Source organism: Chrysemys picta, unplaced genomic scaffold (assembly GCF_011386835.1).
Source record: "Chrysemys picta bellii isolate R12L10 unplaced genomic scaffold, ASM1138683v2 scaf707, whole genome shotgun sequence".
NCBI classification, from domain to species: domain Eukaryota; kingdom Metazoa; phylum Chordata; order Testudines; family Emydidae; genus Chrysemys; species Chrysemys picta.
The window spans coordinates 1-9776 of record NW_027053414.1 but is presented as its reverse complement, the minus strand read 5'-3'; the positions used below and the strand labels follow the sequence as shown (position 1 = coordinate 9776).

General features: G+C 47.9%; 1 long non-coding RNA gene across 1 annotated transcript; it reads left to right on the top strand.

Moving 5' to 3' along the window:
• The first annotated feature begins 517 nt into the window (after positions 1-517).
• On the top strand, positions 518-9761 carry LOC135979181 (uncharacterized). The gene is made up of 3 exons (XR_010596505.1): positions 518-2357; positions 8605-8637; positions 9109-9761. It is a non-coding gene; the product is annotated as an uncharacterized LOC135979181 (long non-coding RNA).
• The last annotated feature ends 15 nt before the right edge of the window (positions 9762-9776 follow it).

The window sequence follows — 9776 nt, the reverse complement described above, 5'->3', positions numbered from 1 at the left end:
GGGTCTCAGGAGGGGACAGACGGGACAAGGAAGAGGGAGGTTTAGGTAGGGGTGGGGTTCTGGGGGGCAGTTAGGGGCAGGGGTCCCAGGAGGGGGCAGTCAGGGGACAAGGAGCGGGGGGGGGGTTGGGTGTTCTGATGGGGGCAATCGGGGTGGGAAGTGGGAGGGAGTGGATGGCAGCTGCCCCCCTCCTCCATGGCTGGGGCTCGCCGCCCCCGCAAGCCGACGCTCTGGCTCTCTGGTGCCTCTGGAAGGCAGCTCCTCCCTGCCGAGCTGCTGCAGCGGCCCAAGCCCAGCAAAGCCAGTGAGTGGACTCGGAGCGGAGGCCGCCAGGGTGCGGTGGGGAGGGCTCGTGGGGGGGGGCTGTGCACCCTCCAGGGGAGTTCAGGGGGCGGGGAGTGGGGAACCTGGTCTAGGGAGCAGCTCCGGGCACGGCTGGCCCCTGGGCATGGCTGGCCCCTGGGGTCTATAAAGGCTCGTTGGGATTTGCCCCTCCATGAACCGATGTGCGGGGGCGGGAGGGGGCGCAAGGTGGAAGTTTCGCCTAGGGCGCAAAATATCCTTGCACCGGCCCTGGCCCACTGCACTAAACTGATAAGATCTGCATTTTAATTTAATTTTAAATGAAGCTTCTTAAACATTTTAAAAAACTTGTTTACTTTACATACAACAATAGTTTATAGACTTATAGAAAGAGACCTTCTAAAAACGTTAAAATGTATGAGCGGCACGCGAAACCTTACATTAGAGTGAATAAATGAAGACTCGGCACAGCACTTCTGAAAGGTCGCCGACCCCTGATATAGGGCATTGGAGCCGTTGCACGGTGAGTTCCCTCGGGAGCCCGGGCACCAGCGGCACTGGCTCTCTCTAGGGCACTGTGGCTGCTGCACTGCGAGCTCCCTCAGGTATTGGGATCACGAAGGTAATTAAAGAGAAGCTGCTGGCCGGCCCCAGGCAGAAGCCTCTGGGCCTGGCGTGGCTGAGTGCAGGCAGGGTCCTGATCTCAGGAGCTGGGGGGCAGCTGGTACAGGCAGCCAGGATCCTGCAGCCGCCCCTCCCCCAGGGCCCCCCACTGTCTCCCTGTCAGTGGCCCTGAGAGTTCAGCCTCCCAGCTGCTCAGAGTGGAGGGGGGTCTCTCAGTTGGCCCAATGCGGGAGAGGAGCAAAAGGGGAAAATGTCGCTTCCCCTAAACTGTCTGAACTTGTGTTTAGCTGTGACCCCCTGAGCACCTTTCCCAGACCTGAGTCTGTGTGAGCTCGAAAGCTTGTCTCTCGCACCAACGGGAGTTGGTCCAATACACAAGATTAACATCCTCCGCACCCCCATCGCGCCAATATCCTTCACCCCACACGCTACAACAACACTGCACGGTCCCATCGGGCCAGTGATGAGAGAACGGTGGAAGAAGGGAGAGGAGATGGGAACGAAGGTAAGACCTGGGGGAGCTGAAGGGGGAACAGGGGTGAAGAACATTGGTGAGGGGAGGAGAAAGGGAACCAGAACGGAGGGAGGGAGGGAGACTTGCGGGAGGGGGAAGAGGAAGGAAATTACTTCTCAACCTCTGCAGGCCAGACTAGAGGAGAGGGAGAGAGCAGGGAGAGAGAAGGGAACCAGACACCCTCTAGGAAGCAGGCGAGAGGAGCAGAGGCAAGAGATGAGGGAGGGGTTAACATGAGAAGTGGGGGAAATGAAGAGGGGCCGACGTGGGGCAGACTACAAAAAAAGGGGGCTGCGCGACACAGGAGAAAATGCCAGCAGCCTCCGGGTTTTGTTTTGAAGCCACAGTCCCCCTGGGAGCCTGCGCAGCACGGCCTCAGAAACACCCAGCCAGGCCCCGAGGCCTGGGCTCCTGGCCAACTGGGAGTTTCACTTTCTCAGGAAGTGGCTGAGAGCTCTGAGCAGGGTGGGAGGAAAGACAGGCCGGCCTAGGGCTCGCTTCACCCGGGGTCCCTGGGAGCTGGGGCTCTGCTGGGGGCAGAGAAGATCCCTAAATCCGGAGGAAGGAGGCGGGGGGCTCTGAGGAATCCACCGCCCGGGTCTGAGAGCACAGTCTGCACAGGCAGCCCCGTGGGGCTCAGGCATTATGGAGCAGGGACCCACTGGGAGCTCTGCAGCCACTGGTGGGGCCCAGGGCACAGTCTTTATTAGAACCTTAACTGGCAGCGCGGGTGCCGTGGATGTGCGTTGGGATGACTCCGGGGAGGATCTGAAGAGGAAGGTGATAGAGGAAAACATCCACCCCGGCGATGTTGATGGGCTTAGACTGATATTCAAAGGCGAACATCTGGAAGATGCCAGGAGCCTGCGTCACCAAGGGCTGACCAATCACTGCACTGTCTTTGTGGTTCCTTGCAGTAAGTGCAGGGCGATGATGGGAGGGTCAGCAGGGAGGGGAGTGCGGGAGATGCGACTGGATGGGGTGGGCAGGAGAGTGGGTGATCGGGGGGAGGAGGGAGAAGCTGCGTGGTGTTGTCCTTACGAGGGGCTGGTGACGGCCTTTACCAAGGGGACGGATCGGCTGAACTGAAGGAAAGCACAACCAGGATCGCTGAATGAAGAGCCAATAGATTTTACTGCCCAGGGCGCATCTCCAGGGAATGTCTGAGCTTTAACAGCATCCGGATCATTCCCGCAGGGAGACCCCCAGTGAGACCCAGAGCAACTCAGGGGGCCAGGCAGGGCCAGGGTGATCCTACTGGCAATTGCTTATCCAGGAGACTTTACTTTTGTTCTTTATTAGATTTGTTGTTTGCCAGATAAAAGCCATCCAGCCTGATGGTGCTCTGTGTGTGTGGGGTGGAAGGGAATGGAATGGGGGGGTGGGGGGAGGGACTGCAGGAAAGGAGAAGGGTCACCTCCTTGCACCCTGCTCCTAGAGGTGGGGGGGAGGCCATGTGTGGACTGCCCAGAACATGCACACATTGGGCAGGAGGGAAGGAGAGGAGCCTGGGCCTTGCCTCATCTGCATGGAGGGTGGGGAGAGAATGGAAAGGAATGCAGAGTGCCCCATCCCTGCAGGAGGCAGGAATGTGCAGCTCCCAGAAGCCAGGAGAGGAAGAAGGAGGAAAACCCCTCCTCCCACAGACCAGGAGTGGATTCCTAGGGGTAGATTCCAAGGCCCGAAGGGACCATTGTGATCGTCTAGTGTCAGACCTCCAGTAGCACACAGGCTGTCGAACTGCCCCACAATAAAGCCTAGGGCGGAGCCTTTAGAAACAGCCAACAGCCAATCTTGGGTTTAAAATGGCCAGTGATGGAAAATCCACCGCGACCCTTGGGAAATTGTTTCGATGGTTCATTACTCTCACCCTTGTAAATTTGTGCCTTCTTTCCAGTCTGCATTTGTCTAGCTTCAATTTCCAGCCTTTGGGTTGTGTTGGACCTTTCTCTGTGAGAGTGAAGAGCCCATTATCAAATATTTGTTCTGTACTTATAGATTGTGATCAGATCTCCCCTTGACCTTCTGTTTGTTAAACTACCTAGATTGAGCTCCTTGCCCCGGCATGTTTTCCAGTCCTTTAACCATTCTCGTGGCTTTTCTCTCAACATTCTCCTATTGATCAACCTCTTTCTCAAATTGTGAGCACCAGAACTGGACACAGGATTCCAGCAGTGGTCACACTGGTGACTAACACAGAGTAAAATAACCTCTCTGCTCCTACCTGGGATTCCCTGTTTAGGCATCCCAGGATCGCATTAGCCCTTTTGGCCACAGATTGGGAGCTCATGTTCACCTGATTATCCACCATGAGCCCCAAATCTTTTTCAGAGTCGTTATTTCCCAGGATAGAGTCCCCCATTCTGTAATCAAGGCCAACGTTCTTTGGTCCTAGGTGTTTACATTTACATTTCGCTGTATTAAAATGAATATTGTATGTTTGCACCCAGCTTACCAAGTGCTCCAGATGGCTCTGTATCAGTGATCTTTCCACTCCCCCAATTTTTGTATCATCAGCAAACTTTATCAGTGATGATTTTATGTTTTCTTCCAGGTCAATGATAAATATGTTAAATAGTGTAGGGCCAAGAACCAATCCCTCACTGGAAACACACCCGCTCGATGATTTTAGCCAGTTTTTAATCCATTTCATGTGTTTGTTGTTAATTTTATATCATTCTAGATTTGTAATCAAAATATCATGCGGTACCAAGTCAAATACCTTACAGATGTCTCAGTATATTACATCAGCACTATTACCTTTATCAACCTAATTTGTAATCTCGTCCAAAAAATATATCAAGTTAGTTCGACAGGATCTATTTTCCATAAACACACCTGGATTTCCATTAACTTCATTTCACTCCTTTAATTATTTATCAATCAAGTCCCATATCAGCTGCTCCATTATCTTGGCCAGGATCAATGTCAGGCTGACAGGCCTATAAAATGTGATGCAGTTGCGAAAAAGGTTATCATTTTGAGATGTATTAACAGGAATGTCATATGTAAGATATGGGAGTCAATTGTCCTGCTCTACTCAGGGAGGTTTCAGCAGAGGACTGTGTCCAGTTCTGGACGCTACACTTTTTGAAAGATGTGGACAAATTGGAGAGAGTCCAGAGGAAAGCAACAAATATGATAAAGAAGATTTAGAAAACTGGACCTCTGAGGAATGGACCTCTGAGAAATGAGTCCAAACAAACAGGCCAAGCTGATATGATTCAAGGACTATGTTAAAATCATGCTTATTAAAAACAGAACATGTAAAACCAGAAATTAATAAACCAAAATTGGTGTGTCAAATATTAGGCCTAATTGGTAGAAAATAATAAGGGGATGGGTTTTTCTACCCATCACTGTATTTTTGGGTCCTTAAAAAGAGATTTTTGGGGGAAAATCAGACAGAGGTTCTGAAGTAAGCTTCATCAAAATGCTGCCACCCCCACCCCCATCCTCATCTCCTGGGACCCTGGACCTTCTGTATCCTAATCCTAAAAAATGTCCTAGCCAAATCAAATAAAAAAGAAATCCAAATTACATTACTATCCCTACCAGCTCCAGCTAAATCCCAACCACCACCTAAAATAAAACAAAATTAAACTTTAGCAACAGCTCCAGTTTATCTCAATTAGCCTCTTCTCTTTCCCCCCAAAAGCAGTTATTACCATCTTTAATGCCATCTAAAAACCATCAAACAAGGAAAGTTTGCCTTCTAAAACTCTCTCCAGCTTTAAAAAAAAGTTAAAATAAAAGCCTTACATAACCCTTTACATTTCAAATGCTTTAACTGTTTTCCATCTTTTTTGTATCTTTAATAAAAAGTTAAAAGAAAGAATAATGGTGTGTTTGCCATAGTACTAAGCAGGCTAAAGTTTCTATATACCAAACCCCTAACCTTATTTAACACTGTCTAATATGAAACAGTAACTAAGTGATGTTAACACCTTTAGCCCATTTATTCCATCCAAATTAATATAACAGATCCCAAGGGTTCACCAAAAGGGGTCATGAAAGGTGTCTACTGATAACCCATGTCACACTGACCATCAGAGTCACTGTGAGAGGTATATATGGAAAATATGTGAGGAATTATGTATATGTACTAAATACTACATTCTCTCAGTGTATAGTTAAAAGCAGGCCACTCAAAGGTAGAGTGTTTTGAGACAAACTTCTCCAAACAGGGGGTAGGAGACAGTAATGAAAAACTGGCAGAGACTTTAGAAGGAAATTAACAGGAAGAGGTAAACAGTGTGGAGGGGAAACTATTTTCAGGTGAGCATCAAAGGTCTGCTCTGGTATATTTGGGGGAGGGCAGGAGTGCATAAGACACCTTGCCATCCTTCAATCTGTGAGGACAAGCACCAGCTGTCTTGATATTACAAAGGGGGTGGATCTCAGCCAACCTGGTTGAAAATGCTGCGGAAAGGACTTGTTCTGTGCTTGTACAGCATCTATTATAATGGCCCATGACTAGGGCTCCTAGGTTCTATGGAAATATAGCTGATAAAAAATGATGATAGCCAGCATGGATTTGTAAAGAACAAATTATGTCAAACCAATTGATAGCTTTCTTCGATAGGATAGCGAGTCTTGTGGATAAGGGAGAAGCGGTGGATGTGGTATACCTAGACTTTAGTAAGGCATTTGATACGGTCTTGCATAATATTCTTACCAATAAAATAGGCAAATACAACTTAGATGGGACTACTATAAGATGGGTGCATAACTGGTGGATAACCGTACTCAGAGAGTAGTTATTAATGGTTCCCAATCCTGCTGGAAAGGTATAACAAGTGGAGTTCCGCAGGGGTCTGTTTTGGGACCGGCTCTGTTCAATATCTTCATCAACGACTTAGATATTGGCATAGAAAGTATGCTAATTAAGTTTGCAGATGATACCAAACTGGGAGGGATTGCAACTGCTTTGGAGGACAGGGTCATAATTCAAAATGATCTGGACAAATTGGAGAAATGGTCTGAGGTAAACAGGATGAAGTCTAACAAAGACAAATGCAAAGTGCTCCACTTAGAAAGGAACAATCAGTTTCACATATACAGAATGGGAAGAGACTGTCTAGGAAGGAGTACAGCAGAAAGGGATCTAGGGGTTATAGTGGACCACAAGCTAAATATGAGTCAACAGTGTGATGCTGTTGCAAAAAAAGCAAACATGATTCTGGGATGTATTAACAGATGTGTTGTGAGCAAGACACGAGAACTCATTCTTCCACTCTACTCTGCACTGGTTAGGCCTCAACTGGAGTACTGTGTCCAGTTCTGGGCACCGCATTTCAAGAAAGATGTGGAGAAATTGGAAAGGGTCCAGAGAAGAGCAACAAGAATGATTAAAGGTCTTGAGAACATGATCTATGAAGGAAGGCTGAAAGAATTGGGTTTGTTTAGTTTGGAAAAGAGAAGACTGAGAGGGGACATGATAGCAGTTTTCAGGTAAAAAGAGTGTCATAAGGAGGAGGGAGAAAACTTGTTCACCTTAGCCTCTAAGGATAGAACAAGAAGCAATGAACTGCAGCAAGGGAAGTTTAGGTTGGACATTAGGAAAAAGTTCCTAACTGTCAGGGTGGTTAAACACTGGAATAAATTGCCTAGGGAGGTTGTGGAATCTCCATCTCTGGAGACATTTAAGAGTAGGTTAGATAAATGTCTATCAGGGATGGTCTAGACAGTATTTGGTCCTGCCATGAGGGCAGGGGACTGGACTCGATGACCTCTCGAGGTCCCTTCCAGTCCTAGAATCTATGAATCTATGAATTACAAGGTCACTCCATTTACCCTTTTTAAAAATTGGCACAATATTAGTGGTCTTCCAGTCTTGTGGAACATCCCTGGCGCTTCAAGACTTATTGAAAATCAGCATTAATGGGCCAATGAGCTACTCAGCCAGCTCTTTTAAAACTCATGGATGCAAGTTATCTGGACTTGCTAAATTAAAAATATCTAATTTTGGTAGCTTCTGTTAAGATCCTTCCAAGATACTAAAGGTACACCTCTACCCCGATATAACGTGACCCGATATAACACGAATTCGGATATAACGCAGAAAAGCAGCGGCTCCAGGGGGCAGGGTTGTGCACTCCAGCGGATCAAAGCAAGTTCGATATAATGCGGTTTCACCTATAACGCGGTAAGATTGTTTGGCTCCCGAGGACGGCATTATATCGAGGTAGAGGTGTATATGATGAGACTATATTATCTGTTTATTCCCCAAATATGGAACAGAAATATTTATTGAACACTTCTGCCTTTTCTCCATTATTACTGATCATGCTACCATTTCCATCTTGTAATGGACCAATACCATTGTCAGGATTCTTTTTGTTCTTAATGTATTTAAAAAACTCCTTTTTATTGTTCTTATCTCTGCCATAGATGTCTCCTTGTGTCCTTTTTCATCCCTTATCAATTTTCTACAATTGAAATTCCTAACTTCTGATTTATATTCATTACTATCAGCTTACCCTTTCTTCCATTTGTTGTATATTATTTTTTATTTTGAATAGCTGCCTTCACATCCCTCTAAAGCAGGTTGGTTTTTTTAAACCAGTACGGCCTTCTTTCTAGACTGTGGCTTTTTGGGCGTCTAGTAAGGTGCTCTTAAATTATTCCCAATTATCATTCACATTTTGCTGATTAAATTCTTCCTCCCAGCTGATTTGTCTCATAATTGTTTTTAGCTTTGTGAAATTGGCCCTATTAAAGCAGCAAGGATATATATTACCTGTCTGGACTTTGCTTTCACATTATAAACGGGATCAGATCGTGATCACTTGCATAAGGAGACGGTGGGATCGAAGTTCCAGCTAGGAGGGGTGGGGTTTGTTCACTAGTGGGAGGAGCTTAGGTACTGTTTTCACATCTAACAGGCAGCAGCCGACCCCATAGTCTTTCTATCCGGTCAGAGAGCAGCAAGTCTGCAGATTAATAATTTTATGGGTCTCACCCTGCTGCCCCAGCAGGCTAGAAATAGCAGAGCCCCAGCACCATTCAGTGGGGAAGAGGGACACAGCCATCTGGGATAAAAGGCTTCTTTCTAAAGGGGCTGAGAGCAGGACAGGGACAGTGGGGAAAAGGTGGGAGAGGGATACTTCTCCACAGGGGGTTGAGGGTCCTGATCTCACTCTCTGATGTTTGTTTTGCAGTGCGCGGTGGTGATATAAGTTCCCTTCCTCCAGGTAAGAAGAGCTGACGTTTTTTTCCACTTTAAATGTTTTCCCTTTAAAACAGCCGCACAGGGGAGAGAGCAACAGGCTGGATCCTGGGTCTGCAGGGACAGATCGAGGAAGGCTGGCTATGCTCTAGAGGACTGAATACAGAGTTAAGAGTCAAGAAATGGGCTCTCTTCCCCACTCTGCCACTGATTTGCAGTATGGCCTTAGGTGTGTCACTGTGTCTCACCTCTACTCACTTCCCCATCTATCAGATGGAGACCAAGCCCTGACGGTGGCGTTGGTGCAGCAGAAAGGCAATACAATATTAGGCTGTGGGAGGGCAGAGGAGTTACAGGGTGGGATCAGGGATGGCGCTGGTGTTACTAACACAAACAAATGGCCCTAGGGTGCAAACTGCTCTCTGGATGGCCAGTCTGTGTCGGGTTATTTCCCAGAACATGATCTCAAGTGATAGTCGTTTCTCTGCTATTCCAGGCTTTCCTGCTGTAACTGCAAAAGGCAGAGAGGAAGCCCAGCCACCCCATTCGTCATCTCCAGACAAAGAAGAACCTGAGGAACAAACACGTAAGGAGCCTCAAGAAATTATAACTGGGCGATGCAGAATTAAAATCTCCAGAGAAAACAATGAAACGCTAGCAAGAGAATATGACAGGAGCTCTGCTAGTGCAATACCAGGCTCTCCCAGTAGGAGGTGCTGCAGCAGCACTGGCTGTGAGGGAGCCCCCAGGTACTCCAGTCCCAGCCTCTCCCAGACAGAAGGGTGGTAGAGTGGGGAGCCCCCTGCTACCTCCAGGGTTCATTGCGAGGTGAGGGTAGACTGTGATATTCTACCATCCTCCTCCCACAACCAAGGGCACCAAAATCTTTGTTAAAGTTGGGAGGGCAATAGGTGCTGGAACTGGCTCTAGAAACGCAAATATCACCGGACAGATACAGTTTTTAATCTGGCACAACCAGATTGCACATTGCAAGGGTGACGCCTGTTTGTGCGGGAGCCAGAGCACGCTTGGGAGCCAGGTCAGGTCAGTGGAACAAATTCCTGCAGGAGCCAAGAACCACCACGCCCCTCCCCCGTCTGACCCACATGCTCAGCACACTGCGCTGAGAAGTGCACAGGCCCATCAGCTTTTCTCGCTTCTTGA